Source organism: Monomorium pharaonis, chromosome 3, assembly GCF_013373865.1.
Source record: "Monomorium pharaonis isolate MP-MQ-018 chromosome 3, ASM1337386v2, whole genome shotgun sequence".
Lineage (NCBI taxonomy): Eukaryota > Metazoa > Arthropoda > Insecta > Hymenoptera > Formicidae > Monomorium > Monomorium pharaonis.
The window spans coordinates 17,408,387-17,427,660 of record NC_050469.1 but is presented as its reverse complement, the minus strand read 5'-3'; the positions used below and the strand labels follow the sequence as shown (position 1 = coordinate 17,427,660).

Genomic DNA, 19,274 nt, shown 5'->3' with positions numbered 1-19,274 from the left:
TTGATATTTGATTTTACCATGTAGAAAAAGTTCATTGGACTGTATCAGTTTCAAGAATTGCGATATCTAATAAAAATAGACGAGTTTCATCTGACTATTTCTTATTAAAAGGTTTTACGATCGAAATTTGCACATCATGGGGCTCTGAAAAGTGCCGTTTTGTGTGTGTGTGGGGGGGGGGTGGGGGTGTTTAACTCAAGGATGACCCCGTGGCTCATCAGTTCCACGGTATTTTGCGAATCCAAACCTTCCTTGGGTGTGTGCGCGCGTGTGTGTGCGTGTGTGTGAGCGCGAAGGTGTGTAAGCGTAAGTCTATGCGTGAGAGAGAGAGAGAGAGAGAGAGAGAGAGAGAGAGAGAGAGAGAGAGAGAGGGAGAGGGAGAGGGAGAGGGTGAGGGAGAGGGAGAGGGAGAGGGGAGAGGGAGAGGGAGAGGGAGGGGGGGGCAGATGAATCGACGAACATTACGCAAGCTGAAATTCAAACTCTTATAAAGGGTATGCCTCGTCGCATGGAGGAAGTTATTCGTGCAAGAGGTGGTCATACACACTATTAATGCAATATTATCTCTCGCCCTCTCTCTCTCTCTCTCTCTCTCTCTCTCTCTCTCTCTCTCTCTCTCTCTCTCTCTCTCTCTCTCTCTCTCTCTCTCACGCATAGACTTACGCTTACACACCTTCGCGCTCACACACACGCACACACACGCACACACACGCGCGCACACACCCAAGGAAGGTTTGGAGTCACAAAATACCGTGGAACTGACGAGCCACGGGGTCCTTATCCTTGAGATAAACACCTCCCCGCACACACGCACACACACACAAAACGGCACTTTTCAGAGCCCCATAATGTGCAAATTCCGATCGCGCAACCTCCCCGTGGTGCACATTGGGCAATGCTAATGCCGACGATAAAACCTTTTAATAAGAAATAGTCAGATGAAAGTCGTCTATTTTTATTAGATATCGCAATTCCTAAAACTGATACAGCTTAATGATTTTTTCTACGTGGTAAAATCGAATATCAAAATTCCCTAATAAGGAAGCTTCGTTCGCGTAACTACTCAGATTTGCTTGTGTTAATGTAAGTCTGGAGTAGTAAAATTTCGTGGGAAGTCAGGTACACAACACACATGCACATGTACGTCGAACGCTGACAATCCGAGGACGGTTTCGAGTTTTAAAATAAAGACTAACCATAGTTGTTAGCGAAACCCGGAATTTTTGTTCTTGCAATAGTTAAAATTGGGCGTTGTTAAAAATTCAAAATTGAATATCTCAGCACCTAATACAGCTAGCAAAGTTTTTCAAGAAGCATTTTCAAGATTCGGATTGCCACTTAAAAAAATTTTCTATCACAGTTATGTGTGATACGTTTTTTCAAAATGGCGTATGACAAAGCAAAAACACTCAAAATTGAAAAATATTGGTCCAATTTTGCGACGATCCATGGCATGAGGCAAGTATCGCAACTTAATGGGATAAAAAGCATGCGATAGTACAAAGTTTTCCCTTCAAAATGCTTTTTTACTCATCTCGATACGATGATTTTTCGCTGAGATATGCCCATTTGAATAAAAAGGCAGTTTTTTACTTTAAATGCGCATATCTCAGCGAAAAATCATCGCATCGAGACGAGTAAAAAAGCATTTTGAAGGGAAAACTCTTTACTATCACATGCTTTTTATCCCATTAAGTTGCGATACTTGCCTCACGCCATGGATCGTCGCAAACTCAGACCAATATTTTTCAATTTTGCATGCTCTCGCTTTGTCATACGCCATTTTGAAAAAAATTATTGCGCAAAATTTTACTAAATCAATTCTTAAAGTAGACATTTGAAGCTTTAATTTCTTTTTTTAGAAACTTTTCTATCTTTATTACTTGCGTAGTTATCGTCATTGGAAGTTTAGTGATTTTTTGACAAATTTTAGGTGTACCGCTTTTTTTTCGAGTGAGTGTATATATTTAAAAATAATATAATGTGAAAATTGCAATTTTGTCAATAGTTCTCCACATTACTTAGAAGGTACTATTGTTGACGCGGTTGTTTTATATTAACAACTTTAATTATCCGTGAAATAAAAATTATTCACAGCGCAAGGGATTTTTTAATCACGTGGATGGATCCAGGCATATTTGTCACAGGACACCCCTGAGATACAAGGTCATGCGCGGGATCGGCGGCTCGAGCCTAGAACGGTAGTGGCGGTATAGCATGCGGTGCCTCAGAATCGAAATGTACAACTAATTTCGAGCACTGCACTAAACTTGCTAACGAGTGTCGAATACATTTTCACATGTAACCCTGTAAAAAAAAATATCAATGATTTACTTAAAACAAAGAAATGATTACATAATTCCTTAAACTATATAAAACGCGTCCAAGGGGCATTTGAATAAGACATGAGATATGTTTAAAATAATTGGATAGAATATTTAATTTGAGGACACATTATAAGGTACCTATTGTATAACTTGAGGGCAGTCTCCAATTAATACCTTTGTACAAAGAACTTTGTACAAGAGCGGCGTTTAATTTTTCATTAATTATGGACGAATGGAAACAGATGAAAACAGAGACACGATTCTCGTAATGCAGTACGGTTTAGTAAATTGAATAAAAAAGTCTTCTAAACGTCACGGAAAATTAGGTGTAAACATTGCCATTCGTAAACAAGTCGCCGCGTGTCTACCGATAGCGATCGCTCGCCTTGTTTGGCGGTACTCTCTTGCCGCGCGTCTGTTTTTGGCGGTAGGCTGAGTAAGTTCGGTTATTTCCCAAATATAATATTTCGTTAAATATCGCACAAATTACAAAATTTTAAAATACTTTTTATTTAATACACTAAACTTGCTAACGAATGTCGAATACATTTTCACATGTAACCCTGTAAAAAAATGTCAACGATTTACTGAGAACAAAGAACTGACTACATAATTCCTTAAACTATATAAAACGCGTCCAAGGGACATCTGAATAAGACATGAGATATGTTTAAAAAATAATTGAATAGAATATTTCATTTGAGGAGTTATTTTTCACATTTTAAGGTACCTATCGTATAACTTGGAGACAGTCTCCAATTAATACCTTTGTACAAAGAACGTTGTATAAGAGCGACGTTTAATTGTATTGGATTATTCGTCAGAAACGTTTCCCAACACATCTCACTGCGTCTTTGTAATCATATTGCGTATAAAGTTAAACTGTGCCCTTGCACAAAAACAGGACAGATCTATATTAGCTATTAATGAATTATTAGTCAGTCTAATTAATCGCAAAAGTAATGAAAAACTTTAATATATTTTCACTCGTTCTATGTACTGTTTCGGTCTCTATGAAAATTTCTGAGCATGAATTTTTATTGTAAAGACCTAGAGAAATTGCAACTAAGCATTTCTCTTTAGTTTATTTCTCAACAAAAAAAACAAGATTTAAATGAACTTTAGTTAAACGTGAATGATGTAATGTGCATACCAGAAATAAGAATAAGCGAAAGGAGAATAAGAAAGGCGAAAGCGAGATAGAAAGAGAGAGAGAGAAAGAGAGAGAGAGAGAGAGAGAGAGAGAGAGAGAGAGAGAGAGAGAGAGAGAGAAAGAAAGAAAGAGTGAGAGAGAGTGAGAGAGAGGGAGGAAGAAATAGAGGATGGGTGAACACATACTGAGAGCGAGTAGACTTTCATTAATTATGGACGAATCAAGACATGAAAACAGGGACACGATTCTCATAATGTAGTACAGATTATTAAATTGAACAAAAAGTCTTCTAAACGTCGCCGAAAATTGGGTGTAAACATTGTCGTTCATAAGCAACTTGCTGCGTGCTTAGTGATAGCAACCTCACGCCTTGCGACGATATTGTCTTGCCGCGCGTTTCTATTTGGCGGTAGGTCGAGCATTCGATTATATGTCAACATTAATATTTTGTTAAATATTGCAAAAATTACAAAATGTTAAAACACTTTTTTGTTTAATGCATTCAACTTGCTCACGAGCGTCGAATACATCTTCACATTCCATACTGCACAACATTTTCTGCCAGATATCTTTCCGAAAGCTTTCTAAAAGATATATGCTGTGTGGGATATAATTATATAAAAAAGTGTCAACGGATTTAACAATGTATTTAAAACAAAAAATAACTACATAATTCCTTGAACTATATAAAACGTATTTAAAATGTATCTGAATGAGACGAGACATGAGATATGTCTTAAAAATGATTTGATAGAATATTTAATTTGAGAACATTTTCGTCACATTATAAGATATCTATCGTACTATATAACTTAAAGGCAATCTCCAATTAATGCCTTCAGACAAAAAACGTTGTACAAGTTTAAAATTGCCATTTCTATTTGTTTATTGTTTTATAAATAAAATTTCCAATTTTATATTGTATGTGAAATGGTATAACACAAATTGTTTATAAACTAAAGAACTTTATATTAATAATACTAAAGCAAAATGTATAATAATTACGTCCCCAAAATATGTGTTGTATATCAATGTTTATCATGTGTATTGTATTGTTTCAGTTATAATTTCTTTTGTTGAACGTATACATACCCACATAACATCAGATCTTCTATTTATATACATTTTTTTCCATAATGTGAAAAAATATCTTGTATTTTAAATGTATATACATCTCATATACATGATTCGAATATACATTATGATATGTAACATGTATATCCATTAATATGTATGGGATGTATATACAGTGTACAATGTTAAATGTACATACACCTCATATACATGATTCGAATATACATTACGGTACATGATGTGTATATCCATTAATATGTTTGGGATGTTTATACAGCGTACAATGTTAAATGTATATACATCTCATATATATGATTTGAATGTACATTATGGTATATAATGTGTATATCCATTAATGTATTTGGAATATATATACAGCATACAATATTGAATGTACATACATCTCATATATATGATTCGAATATACATTACGGTACATAATGTGTATATCCATTAATATGTTTGGGATGTATATACAGCGTACAATGTTAAATGTGTATATCGCTCATATATACGATTTAAATGTACATTACGGTATATAATGTGTATATCCATTAATGTATTTGGAATATATATACAGCATACAATGTTAAATGTACATACATACATCTCATATATATGATTCGAATATACATTACGGTACATAATGTGTATATCCATTAATATGTTTGGGATGTATATACAGCGTACAATGTTAAATGTGTATATCGCTCATATATACGATTTGAATGTACATTATGGTATATAATGTGTATATCCATTAATGTATTTGGAATATATATACAGCATACAATGTTAAATGTACATACATCTCATATACATGATTCGAATATACATTACGCTACATAATGTGTATATCCATTAATATGTTTGTGATGTATATACAGCGTACAACGTTAAATGTATATACATCTCATATATATGATTTGAATGTACATTATGGTATATAATGTGTATATCCATTAATGTATTTGGAATATATATACAACATACAATGTTAAATGTATATACCCAGTTAGCAAAATGACGCAAACTTTGTGCGAAGTTTGCCGCAAACTCGAGCAAACCTTTGCAGCAAAATTACGACAAGGTGTGTCCGCATTAAGTTTAGCTTTTGCTGGCAAGGCTTGTTGTAAATAGTATGACGCATATTTTATGCAAATAACAGGGTAAAATTTTCTAGTAAAGCATAACAACAAATTTGCAGCAAGAACAAGGCAAACCTTGCTGTACACAATATGATAGCAAATTTGTGGTAAAAACAAGGCAAACCTTGCCATGCACAATATGATAGCAAATTTGTGGCAAGAACAGAACAAATCTTGTCGAAATTAAGATCAACAAAAATAAAATATTGGACTGATTAGTCCAATATCATATGTGAATGGTGCAATCGTACTTGGTTCTTTATTCTCGACGAACTCCTTTTATTAATTCAGTAGGTAAATCTTTTTCACGAAAAATGCGCCATCTCGAGATAGATAGTAAAGTCACCCAGAAATAAAGTTTAAAATCCGATAATGCAACCCTGTTATTTGCATAAAATGTGCGTCATACTATTTGCGACAAGCCTTGCCAGCAAAAACTAAGCTGTTTACGGACACACCTTGTTGCAATTTTGTTGCAAAAGTGTGCTCGGCAAGTTTTATTTTGTTCTTGCTACTAATTTGCCGTCATTCTGTGCCTAACAAGATTTCCTGTTCCTGCTATAAATTTATTGTCATGTCGTGTAGCAAGGTTTGCTCTGTTATTTGCTTAAATTTTACTGTGTCGGAGCAAATCTTGTAATTTCTCTACGTAATGTTTACGTACAAGTCTTTCTTTGTTATTTGCAGTATCGTGTGATGAAAACTTTTGCCGTAAATTTGCTCGAAAATTTTAGAAGACAAAGCAACAGACAATTACTTGTCATAAAATTGTTGTCAAAATTGAAACAATCCTTGCTGTAAAGCTTTTATGATATGTGATTTTAACAGGCCTGGCTAGCTGGGTACATCTCATATATATGATTCGATTATACATTATGGTATATAATTGTATATCTATTAATGTGTTTGGTATGTATATACAGCGCACAATGTTAAATGCATGTACATTTCATATGCAAAATATTTTTCCTCTATAACGTGAACTTGCACGACCACACGCAAGAAGTAATCCTCGCAATCATCACTAAGTGATGCAACTTAGCATTTCTCCGGAGTCAAGTGATGCTCCCTTGCATATATAAGGAGGTCACTTGCAATTCCGAAATCAGATCTCGAATCTCATTTTTATTAGCCACCGTGTCTCGAGTACGGCGGCACAACCGTCGCGGTTCTCTCCGACGCACGGAAGGACCGACACACAGGACAGCCGCTAGATCATGGGATTACAAATTACAAATATAATTACACACTGCCGTTATTCCATCTGTATTGTTCTGATCTTTTGGCATTGAATACACAAAAGCAGCGCTTAATATTGTGTTATTCGACGAAAACATCTGCCAACATATCTCGTCTTTACAATTATAAACGCGTCTAACATTAAACTGTACAGAAACAAAACCACAGCAGTTGATGTTTATTAATTATTAATATATTATTAATCAGTATAATTAATTGTAAAGTGATAAAAAAACTTTAATATACTTTAACCCTTTGTACAAAAGTACTGTTTCAGTAGATATGAAAATCTCTGTATGCATTACTTTTCAATGTAAAGATTGAAAAAAGTGCAATTAAACATTTCTGTTTAGTTTGTTTTTCAACAAGGAGAATACAAGAGTTAACTGAAAGTTAAATGATATAACATACATTACAGGAATAAAAATAAACGAAAGGGAAATAGAGAGAGAGAGAGAGAGAGAGAGAGAGAGAGAGAGAGAGAGAGAGAGAGAGAGAGAGAGAGAGAGATGGGGGGAAAACGAAACTGTGAGTGAGCAGATGCTAAAAAATAATTTCTTACTATGGAAAATTGATGACAGATAAAGGTATACATAATTCTCGCAAGACAGTACAGCGTATTAAATTAAACAAAAGAATCTTCTAGACATTGGGATAAATTGGGTGTAAACAGTTTTGTTTGTAAACAACTCATCGTGTGCCTAGCGATAGCAATCCTTTGGCTCGCTTGGCGGTATTGTCCTACCACGGGTTTGTATTTGGCGGTAGGTCGGACAAATTTGGCTATTTTTCCAAATTAATCACTTATTGCAAAAAATGTAAAATGATAGAGTTCTATTTAATACGCTCAACTTGCTTACGAGTTACATCTTCACATGTAACAGTGTAAACAAGTATCAACGGACTTAACGATTTACTTACAACAAAGAAATGACTACATAATTCCTTAAACTACATAAGACGCGCACGTCAGTGAACCTAGCACCCCCACCACTAAAAAAAAATTCGGATCTACCGTATAATTTTCTGCTAATTATCTGCTCATTTTCTGCCCTAGTCCCGAATTTTTTGCTCCTACCCGTTTGCAGGAAATTAAGATTAAAAGTGGGGGTTCTAGCTACACGTGACGCTAGCTAATAAAAAAACAAACGGAAAATCAAATATATCAAAATTTTCTGCTCATTTTAGACTTTAAGAAACTATAAACAAATATCAAAAATATCGAACGGTTATCCAAGTACCGGTACTCAGAAACATTATACCGCAACATTATAGGAGGAAATGGTTAGAAACAACAAGCTGCCAAGACAATACCATACCAGGACAACTTTAAAAGTTTTTCTTCAATCAAATACTCGTATAAAATACAATTTTAAAACTTTTAATTTGTAAAATAAATTTAAAAAGTATAAAATTCATAAAAAGACAAGAGTAAAGTACTATTAAAAAATTATTTGTTGCATCGACTGTGGTATGAAAATGTTTCTCTACTTTTTTGCTCTTAAAATATCAAGGTCCCGAATTTTTTTGTCAACATATAACTTGTGCAACTCAATTGTTATTCCGCGCACGCAAAAGTAAACTACGGGACTAAATGCTGCTTAAAATTGGGGACTTGATATTTTGAGAGCAGATAAATAGAGGAACATTTTGATATCACAGTCGATGCAACAAATAATTTTTTTAAGATAGTTTACTCTTGTGTGCGTGGAATAACAATTGAGTTGCACAAGTTATATGTTGACCAAAAAATTCGGGACCTTGATATTTTAAGAGCAAAAAAGTAGGGAAACATTTTGATACCACCGTCGATGCAGCAAATAATTTTTTTAAGGTAGTTTACTCTTGCGTGTACGGAATAACAATTGAGTTGCACAAGTGGTATGTAGAGCAAAAAATTCGGGACCTTGATATTTTAAGAGCAGAAAAGTAGGGGAACATTTTGATACCCCAGTCGATGCAGCAAATAATTTTTTAAATGTAGTTTACTCTTGCGTGCGCGGAATAACAATTGAGTTACACAAGTTGAATGTTGAGCAAAAAATTCGGGACTTGATATTTTGAGCGCAGAAAAGTAGGGAAAAATTTTGACACCACAGTCGATGCAAAAAATAATTTTTTAATAGTACTTTACTCTTGTATTTTTGTGAATTTTAGACTTTTTAAATTTATTTTGCAAATTAAAAATTTTAAAATTGTATATTATACGAGTATTTGATTAAAGAAGAACTTTCAAAGTTGTCCTGGTATGGTATTGTCCTGGTAGCTTGTTGTTTCTAACCATTTTCTTCTATAATGTTGCGGTATAATGTTTCTGAGTACCGGTACTTGGATAACTGTTCGATATTTTTGATATTTGTTTACAGTTTCTTAAAGCCTAAAATGAGCAGAAAATTTTGATATATTTGATTTTTTGTTTGTTTTTTTTTTATTAGTAGGTGTGCTAGCGTCACGTGTAGCTAGAATCCCCACTTTTGATCTTAATTTCCTGCAAACGGGTAGGAGCAAAACATTCGGGACTACGGCAGAAAATTAGCAGGTAATTAGCTGGTAATTGGCAGTAAATTATACGGTAGGTCGGAATTTTTTTTTAGTGGTGAGGGTGCTAGGTTCACTGACGTAAAACAAGGGCATCTAAGTAAGACGAGACATGAGATATGTTTGAAAAATGATTGGAAAGAATATTTAATTTGAGAATATCTGTTGTGAGGTGGTAAGGCATATTAAACCGAACAAAAGTTCTCTAGACATTGTGGGAAACATTCCCGCCAGTAAAGATCAACTCGTCGCGTGTCTAGCAGTCTAGCAATTGCAATCGCTTGTTTTGTTGGGTGGTTTTATTTTGCCGCACGTTTGTATTAGCGGTAGATCGAATTTAAAGAACTTTGATAAAAAAACAAAGAATAAATAGAAGTTATAATTCTATTCTATACTGTAGAATTCTTTGTACAAAAGCATTAATTGCGGATTGTCCTTAAATTATATAATCAACATTTTATAATATAATACAAATTAAACAATCTATCTTAAAATATTTTCTGAATATATCTAAATAATTTTCTAAAAATAAGATTTTTTCTAATGTCATTATCAAAATCGTTAATGATATAGTATATAACATAATTTTAATTATAAAGGCAAAGTAATACAGAAATTTTTTTAATCCAGTTTAGTCCGTTCTTTCTGCACACACGTATTGTGTCAACTATTCATTAAATATTCTGTATGCGTAACTTTGATATTAGAAAAACTTAAAAAAAGTAAAGTAAACAAGACTGTAACAAGACTGTAACAAGAAGAAAGCAAGAACTGAATAAACGATAATAATCAAAGTGAATGGTAATATACAATATAGGAATAAAAACGAGCAAGAAAGGAGCGAGTAAAGGTAAGAGAGAGGGAAAAAAGCAAAAGAAAAAACGAGGAAGAGAGGAAAAGAGAAAGAGGGAGGAAGATGATAAGAGGGAGGGAGGGAAGGGAGAGAGAGAGAGAGAGAGAGAGAGAGAGAGAGAGAGAGAGAGAATGAGAGAGACGTCAGGGAGAGGTAAATAGGAGAGAAAATATTAGTAAACAAATGTTTTTAAAAACTTCATTAGTTATAAAAAGCGAAAAGATGTTATTAGACTTAATTATTTAACACGTTCTTCTTATAAGAAATATTGTTACACCTATTATCGTATAATATGTCATTATTAAAATAATAATCATTAAGAATTTAATGCATTCTATACACTCTAAATAATACATTATTCTTCACTTTGTTAAAACAATAAAGCACTTTGTACAAAAAATATTACTAGTTGAACTGTATAAAGCATGAAATATGTTTCAAAATTATTAAGATAGAGTATTTAATTTGGGAATATATTCGACATATTATGAGATGTCGATTGTATAATTTAAGGACAATCTCCAATTAAGTCCATTGTACAAAGAATTATATTCAAATATAGATTTGCTATTGCTATTTGTTTATTGTTCCGTAGACAAAATCTGCAATTGTATATTGTATGTGAAATGCTATAACACCCAATTTAAAGCAAAAGAAATGATTTTAATTATGTCGGGGTTACACACACACACACACACACACACACACACACACACACACACACACACACACACACACACACACACACACACACGCACACACACACACACACACACACACACACACACACGCGCGCGCACACACACACACACACACACACACACCTTAAAAATATTACGATAAAACTCATACTTTGAGGACCTAATATTATACATTTTGCATTAAAAACATTTATGTAGAATGTATATAATAGGTATACACATTTTAAGTAATGATTTCTTTTGTTGGTTATTTTTTATTATATTTTGTGATTACTAACTTAAGACCGCTCGATCAATTTATATTTCTTGACAAAAAAATTAAGTTTTGTACCGTATAACAATAAGAAGTGGTCGGAGCGGTTTGTACTCTCTATATTATTTCTTATGTCATCTAGATAAAGAGTCTTTCTGTCCCGCTATAGTTTATGGATTTAATAATCTGAAATTATATACACATATACACATACACACACATATGTATATGTCCAGAGCATATCTTCGGACATCACGTTTTAATTCAGTCAATTGGTGCTTTACAAACAGTAAACAATTGCAAACTTTTTTATAAAGCAATAAACAAAAAATACTGACAATCTTATAATTATTGTATACTTTGAACCATTTTGAGCGGAAAGCATTAATTGGAGACTGTCCTCAATTTATACACTCAACATATAAAATGTCTTCAAATTATACGTTTGACATACATGACGGAAATGTCCTCAAACTACACACTCGACATTTTTAGTAGAAATATGATGTCCTCAAATTAAACATTCTATCTCAATATTTTTAGAAAATATGTTTTATGTCCCGCACTTACACACACACACACACACACGCACGCACGCACGCACGCACGCACGCACTATATATATATATATAGTGTGTGTGTGTGTGCGTGCGTGCGTGCGTGCGTGCGTGCGTGCGTGCGTGCGTGCGTGCGTGTGTGTGTAAGTGCGCGTAACATACATAGTTTGTTCTTCATTATTTGTTACATTTCTTGTATACAAAACACTTGTTAAGTTTTAGTATGAAAAATGGGTAACACATTTATTATCATTATATGGTATTTTTATAGGTTTCATTTTTGCACTAGAACACAGCTATGATTTAATTTCATGTTGTCTCTTGACTATTTCAATTCTAACATCTACTGAATCTGTTGGAACAGAATAAAAATTGCCACAGGGAAGTAATTGCCTCTTAATAATGGCTGCGTTTCAATATTCACTGTCAGTACTGAAATTCTACAGTGTATGTAACGTAAACTATAGATTTTCAGTACTGGCAATGAATATCGAAACGCAGCCTATGTAAGATGTATTTTGATGTTTAACAAAATTAACCGATTCAACAAATAACCCATTATTCAACAGTAAGCAACAGTTATTAGCATTACCATTACAATTAATAAAAAATGTATCGGTATGTATAATTTTATATTGCTTTACATAACATGTTATAATATGCATCTAAAGGACTATAATGACGTTTTTCAAGTAAATATGAACATTTTATTTTTGCATTTTTAACAGGCAAATCATATTTAACTATCCGTCGTGCAATTTGTTGCAAAGGCTTTTCTCCTTTTCTAATATATTTCATTAACATACCAATATAATTTTCGAACCGAAAAGAATTAAAATTATCCAACGGTCCATGTTCTCTAACATCTGCTGCAAGATGTAATAAATTATGCACATTGTGGCTAATGTATTCTACTCTATATAATATCTCAAACTGTTCAGTAAAATTCTGCAGCAAATCTTCTGAGTACGTGATATTTAACGGATCTGAAGACAAAGTTGGACTTGCTAACTGTGATTGCAACATGCAAGATTAAAAAGTGTTCATACAAGTTTTTTTGTAATATATTTTTTAAAATTACTAGTCCTAAATATAAAAAAAAAAGGCGTAACCCTGTTGCCTTCCATAATTTTATGTACTTTAGTGTGTTCTTGGTTTTTTATTGAAATCAAATGGTATAATTTTCTTTAACTTGATTAATCCATTGGATATTTTGTTTATATCATTTGCGGAAAATCTTACAGTAAGTGATCCATTCAGCCACAATAATAATAATCTTCTCATGATTTCTAAACATACCAGATGCATATAATTAAGAGGAATATTTTTAATAAAACCAAAACGTGGAATTCTTGTTAAAATAGTTTCACCTAATTGATAATCAAAACTATTTGCATAATCTCGAAACTGTTTATTTGTGCTTAAAATATTATTTGCACCTCCAAGAAAAGTCACTTTATTGTTAATAAATTCACCTTGAACAACGCATTTTGTGCAACTATTAAAACCAGTATGATTTTTTACTTGCAACACATATGCTTTAGCAGGAGCATCACATATTGCTTTTAATTTAATACTATAATGATTATTATTGACAATAATATCACTATTAATTAAATCTGTTGCTTCGTGTACAAATTTATCAAGAAATTCATTACAATCGTAGGTTTTCCTTCTCCATAAAATATGCCAACTACAGCAACTTTTTTTGAAACAGTATTAGAGCACAAAATTGGCCATATGTTTTTCGCTGTATTTTTTCCCAATGTTACCCCGTCAATATTTACCAAAAGATCAATGTGTCTGAATAATCAGTTTCCTCACAATTTATTAACAGACGTATAATTGCTTTTCCTAACCCGTATTGCCAATATTGGCCTTTGTCAATAACAGTCACTTCTGTATATGTAGGCGTTTTAAGAAGAGTTCTATAATCTTTCAGAAAAGTTACACTTATATGTTTTCTTAAAATTTGCACTTAAAACAGAAGGGAATTAACCGTATTTCCTGGAGGTTTACATTGTTTCACTTATGTGATAATATCTGTTATACATCTTGTAACGGTTCTCCTTTCCCGAACGCCTCGGACAGGCTCGTCGGATGCCAAGATTCGGGAGAAGAGGGGAAACCAGTTTGCGTACACCGTTGTCAAATTAACAAGTCTTTATTATCAACCTTATCCTAGGTACATTACTTAACCTACGGGTAACCTTATGTTAGACGCATACCTTAGCCTACGGAGAGATATTCACAATATATACAGACTAGTCTAACGGTATCCGGACGGGAGCGCGCTGATGCGTAGCACCGTAGTACGCGGTCGCGAGGTTTGCGGGTGTCAGGAAGTCGAAAGCCGGCGTGCGCCAGGCGGCAGAGCGGTCTGATGACCAGCCCTGTCGACGAGGAATGGTGCTCGATTCCGATCGAGCTCGGCTTTTATACCCGTCGGGACGATCCCCACGCGCTCCCAGCAGCGTGGTGGGATCGGTTCCCGGCGGGGATACTAGACTCTCGGGAGGGGCGTCCGTGGACGCCGAGTCCCGTATGGTGAGGCGGATGGTCGGCCCCGGGACGTAGTGACTTTTCGTCACAATCTATCATTATGTTCAAATTGTTCATCTTCACTTGAAAATGTGTTATCCGTTGATGAAATATATTTACATATATTCATCATTATTTGAAGCAACATCAACGCTATTTTATCAACGGTCTAAATAGTTATACCAAATCTTGAGAACAAATTTTTTCTTTTTGCGCAACATTTATTTCTTCGCTATCATTGCATACTTGACGAAGACAAACTTCTCTTTCCGATATTGTTTTATTAAAAATTCGTTACAAATCTAAAGTCGTTCTTTTTTCAACAAGACGACGAATATGTCTATCCGGTTATAATCGATTTTTATTATATTCCATAATCTAAAAATAGATTTCTACTATTGTAATGCCTTCTACAAGTACGACTGAGATCTACAGAAAAATTTATATAATAACTAGAAATACTTACATATGTTATGTACAACTTGTCCTCCAAAAGCTATTTCTTAATCGAAATTCTTCAACTTCGGCCAGTGAAACGTTTCGTCAAAGAAAATATACTATAAGCCTTTCGTTGTTGTAAACACGTTGATACACATTTCATCTATATACACTGAAGTGCTGCCACATATCACGTGCTAACTTGCGCTGACATGCGCATGATGATACACTGACTTTTGTCATCCCGTTCTATATTGGGTGCATCCAGTAATGCAACCGCTCACTCAGCGTACAAAATAGCAATTGAAGATGATTGGATCTTACCTTTGGATCCAACAAATCGCCTTCAATTGCTACTTAAGGCCATCACACAATGCCAGGCAACAAGCAATAGGAATAGGAAATAAAGAAAGAGAAAGAGAGAAGAAGATCCTTTCTCTCTTTCTCTCTGTCATTATTTCTGAATGCACCCATTAATCGCGAGCAGCCAGTTGCGACTTGCGACACCCAATAAGTGCATAGTTTCTAGTTAAAGCTTGATAGTCATTGAGTGTTGCAAATTGCAAGTCGTATCAGAGTAAAGATTATGAGATCGAGACTTAATGGAAATTTGATCAATTAAAGCAGAATACTGATTTCCTTTTTACTGATTGATTGTGTTTCAATTTAAACTTAATTAAATTTTAATATCTATTATTATATATTTAGATACGAGCTTATAATAATTTAAGGATCACCAACGGTTTTATTAATGTGTGATATATTTCCATATTAATTATTGAGAAATATTCAATGTCAATAAAGGGAGTTTTCCAGCAAGAGACACAAATCGACACAACAGTAATTTTGTCCTTGTCTGTCACTGAATATCAAACAAAGACAGAAATACTGTTGATATATCAATTTGTGTCATTTGCTGAAAAGCTCCCAAAGTAGTAGCTATTGCTAAAATACTGTAGTATCAATATAATACGTTATTCAAATACATCACAAAAAATTGTGGTGTATGTATTACATTATAATACTTCTACAATATTATAATAATATTACTATAATATTACTATTATAGTAATATTAATAATAGTATGTGTAAGATATTGCATAATATTATAATGATTAACAATGCAATAATGGAGCGATACTATTAAAATATATCGCAAAGCAATATTTCAGCAATATTTCTGTAACATTATATTGTGATATATCGCAATGCAATAATTCTATAATATTACACTGTGCTATATCGTAATGCAATATGTCAACTGTCTGTTTTTTTTTACTCTGTGTTGTTTCCTCTGGTCGGAAATGAAGCGGGAGGAAGGGTGGATCTCGGCTCCGATCGGAGCCTCGAGGAGCGTGACGGGAGAGCGATACCGAAAAGGCACTATTTTTGGGTCTTGAAGTGTCTTTATTTGCCTTTGAACAGTTCACAGTTGAGATGCGTCAAATTTGGCGCGCGAGAATCCCATGCGCCTGATGGATTATCCGCCGCACTTCACCAAAGGTCCCTCGCGATGGGTCCGCGCTTGCGGCAGAGATCCGATCGCAACGGGATCGTTGTTCGCACCCCGCTGCGTCACTTCTTTTCGCGAACACCGAGATCGTGGATCGAGCACAGCGGAAAATGTTCGCACTTATCGTAAACGATCGACCGTGTTCTGCGTCAGGTCAACGAATTCTGCTCTTCTTCTCGGCTCTTTTCCGGTGCTCGATTCTCTCAATCACGCTACAACGGCGTGAACAGAATCGCCTGCCCGGATTGGCCGATCTTGCCCGACGCGATGAGAAACGCGAGAATTCCGCGCGCACCTCGGAAGACCCGGGCCGCGCGGATCACGCACGCACTGGCATCGTGCTCCGTCTCGAGTCGGGCGCTAACGCCAATGAACCAGCTGATCGCTTGCGGGACACAAAGGCCGACGACCGACGCTCGATCCGCGACACAACAATATGTCTATAATATTACATTGTGATGTATCGCAATGCAATATTTCTGTAATATTACACTGTGCTACATCGTAATGCAATATGCTTATAATATTACATTGTGATATATCGCAATGCAATTGTTTAGTGAAACACGACTAAGTTATGCTCGGATCATTTGTGACTCGTGTCACGTGTGTATGTGGACGCTATTTACTTCCTCGGGATAAATGATTGCACTAAAACCTTGCGTAATATAAAATTTATTCGCTCTCTTTTAGACGGCCTTCCTCGTCGAGACTGACTGTTGCCAACTGAACTGAGTATCGGCAGCCTCCGAATAGGCAATGATCATACTTACAATAGATGTCATACTCGGTACAAGGAACTTACTTAAGGGGATATTAAACTGCTCTGTTTTATCACTAATTTTTCGGATACCGAAATCTTTTTATTGATTGCATGGAATTGAAAATCCTTCTCCAAAATTAAAGTACAGATAGTAACACGGTGCGCTGTGATCAATTTCATACGAAAAACGAAAGAAAGTTAGAAAAAAATTATAGCTTTGTTATCGACTTCTGTAGTCGACTCGTGAAAACATTTGCTACGTATAAAAGTTTGAGATTTTTTACGTATAAAACAAGCATGAGACGCACTTGGCATTTCAGCAAAAAACAATACTGTGCTTTTAGATTTTTAGAATGAGCCTAGGAATTTTAGAAAAAAATTCAATTGCGACCCACTATCCAACAATACTCTACAGTCATGCGTTTCTGCCTTGTAATCATATACATCTATTACGGCTGGTGAAAGAAACACCTTGGATGCATTGCTAAGCTGACTACACTGAGTGACCACGCGTGCTGTCGAATCCGATGAGGATGCGATCGTATGTTTGGACTGACTAGCGACTGACTGATGGGAGAGGTTCAATGGCGTACAGTACAATTGGACACGTTGCAATTGCCTACCGTGCTATTAGACACGAAACATTGCGCACCGTTCAATTGCGCACCGTTCAATTGCACACCATTTAAGTCGCAAACCCATGTGGTGCAGTGAATGCTTTACACACACACATACGGGGGGGGAGTGCAAAGGGGGCCTTCGGCCCCCCTCCCACACCCACCCCGTCCAAGTCTCTAACCTATGTACACATTGCAAATGCAGCCATAATGTACGAATATTTAATATGCGTTTGATTGGACGGTGTGCAATTGAGTTGTGCGCAATTGTACGGTGTGCAATTGAGCAGTGTGCAATTGAACGGTGCGCAATTGCAACGTGTCCAATTGTACTGTGCGCCAATGAAGGCCTTTCCCGACTGATCGTCTTGTTTTCTTTCGTCTGTCTTTACCGATTTAAAATGCAGCAACGTATTATGCTGTTTCCCACACTTGCGACAGGAGTTCGACGTACAACCCTTCGCTTGATGTTGCTCTGACTTTAGACAGTTAATGCACAAATGAGCGTTCTTAACTACCTCGAAGCGTTTTTCGGGAGTAAGCTTACGAAACGATTCACACTGAAAAAGAATTGTTTGTTTTTACAATGTACACAAAATTAATTTGATGTAGTTACGTGTGTACTAGGACTTTTGGCCTTCTGTGAGCTATTTAATGCATCCGTAACCGCGCGATTCAATAATGACTTGCTAGGGAATATTTCCAAAGCCTGATACTTATTTGGCAAGAAATCGATAAGTTGTTTAAATGTAGGTATGACTGAGTCCGTACGACTCGTTTCCCAATCTTTTGCTGTAATGAAATCAATCTTAGCTAACGTCAGATGAATCATCACGTCATCCCAAGTCTCTAATATTGGCTTTTGTAGAGCCTTGAGGGCTCTATAATGTTTGAAAATATTATCGAGTAGATTACGCAATGGCATGTAATTTTCTTTGTGAATTGGAACAATCTCGAATATAGCCTTAACATGCGCTTGAACTATACGCGCTTTATTAGCAAATCGTTCGTTTAATAATGGCCATGCTTCTTCGTAATCATCCGTTGTGGTCTGAAACGATTTGATAACTTCCGCGGCTTTGCCCTTTAATGACGAGCGTAAGTAGTGAAATTTTTAAATGGGAGATAACTTATCGTTCCACTGAATAAGCTTTTCAAATGAATCACAAAATGTATACCAGTCATCAAATGATCCCGAAAAGTTGGGCAATTCAATTTTTTGTAAACAAACCTGAGGGTCTTCTACGCTGTCTCGACTCGTTTGACGATAATCATTGTTATTCGATTGAGACGCGGCACGCGATTGCCGCTCGATCACGTCGATAAGCTGTTCATAAAAGGACATGACATAAAAATACGCTTCTTCGAACCGCGCGCGTTCTTCATCGTAATTTTCTGCATTTGCTTCTGTATCTGGCATTAAACATTCGATTCGCGATTGAATCTCGTCGAATTGATCGAATAAACTCGCTAGTTTATTTTTACGCTCCATTAACTCGAACTTCGTATCGCATTCAGATTGCGGCGACTTTATATAATTCTTAAGCCTTGTGGCCGA

The 19,274-nt window shown here is 35.3% G+C and overlaps 1 protein-coding gene across 10 annotated transcripts in view; it reads right to left on the bottom strand.

Annotated features, from left to right (window-relative positions):
• LOC105832204 overlaps nucleotides 1-19,274 on the bottom strand; it is a 36,565-nt gene that overhangs the window by 16,534 nt on the left and 757 nt on the right. For 4 of the 10 annotated variants that reach the window (XM_036283868.1, XM_036283869.1, XM_036283870.1 and 1 more), the window contains exon 1: nucleotides 18,109-18,218. The exons of 3 other annotated variants lie outside the window; for them this stretch is intronic. The gene's annotated coding sequence lies outside the window, so the exon portion shown is untranslated. Of the gene's footprint in view, nucleotides 1-18,108; nucleotides 18,277-19,274 lie in introns of those variants that run through there. 3 more of the 10 variants (XM_036283863.1, XM_036283866.1, XM_036283871.1) reach the window with 3 other exon arrangements.